Source organism: Pongo pygmaeus, chromosome 4, assembly GCF_028885625.2.
Source record: "Pongo pygmaeus isolate AG05252 chromosome 4, NHGRI_mPonPyg2-v2.0_pri, whole genome shotgun sequence".
Classification (NCBI taxonomy): Eukaryota; Metazoa; Chordata; class Mammalia; order Primates; family Hominidae; genus Pongo; species Pongo pygmaeus.
Genome location: NC_072377.2, coordinates 37,991,818 through 37,992,851, shown reverse-complemented (window position 1 = coordinate 37,992,851; position 1,034 = coordinate 37,991,818).

Here is a 1,034-nt window from a genome sequence, read left to right as displayed (position 1 = left end):
CTCTGACTTCAGCCAGCAGATATTTGGAGACCGTGTTGGCCTTAGCATGGGGACTAAACTAATGTGTGTTTAGGTCAGAAAGCGAATCAGGAAAGCCACTGGAGGGCACGTCACGGAGTGAGAGCCCTATAAATTCATCCCCACTCGCAGCGTCCCCTGACAAATACTCGGCTTCCCTCACCCGGCCGCTCCGCACCTCTCCTTCTCGGTGCTAGAACTCCGGCCGGCAGCTCCTTTTCTCGCCACTGCCTCCTGCCCCGCGGAGAAGAGAGAGGGCGAGACACCCGAGCGGGAAGGCCGGACTTCGACAGGCGCGAGGAAAGCCCGGCGCGGCCCTGCACCGGCCGAGCGCCTCCCTCCCAGTGCGGCGCGCGGGGGCGAAGCCCGGCGCGGGCGCCGCGGTCAAGTTGGGATTGCCCCCTTCGGCTGGCCCGCGCAGAGCGCCGCACATTCCTCCCGATTTTTGATCCACCCCGAGAGGAGAAGGCGCTAGCCCCGCGGCGTCTCCACGCTCTCAGCGCTCTCCCTGCAGCCCAGGGAGGGGCGCCTCGCGTCGCCCACTCGCACCCCGGCCCCCCGCCTCGGGAACTCCAGGGCCTCCTCGCTGCTCTCCTCTCCTCCCCCACCGCCAGGCCCAGCAGACGCCTTCCGACCCCTCCCTCCCGGGGCCCCGCGCCTCCCCTCCCCCACCCCGGCCCCGGGCCCCCCAGCCCGGGCTCTAGAAGACCAGCCTGGGCTCCTGGCGCCCTCATGTCTTCACGGGACTCCCCGCGCCGGTTGACGTGGTGTCTCGTTCGGATCTCCAGGCAAGACCTCAGCTCCGGCAGCAGCATCAGACAAGCCAGTCTCGTGCTCCCAGGCAGTGCGCCCAGAGGAGGCGCAGAGCGCGGCAGCTGCCGCTGAGCCGCCCGCAGCGCCCCGGGCCCGCGCAGCCCCAGCCAAGAGGGCGGCGCGCGCAGCCCTGTCAGCCCCCCACCCAAAGCAGCGGCGGCTGCTAGGACCTCGGCTTCTGGGGGTGCGGGGGCCCGGCGGGA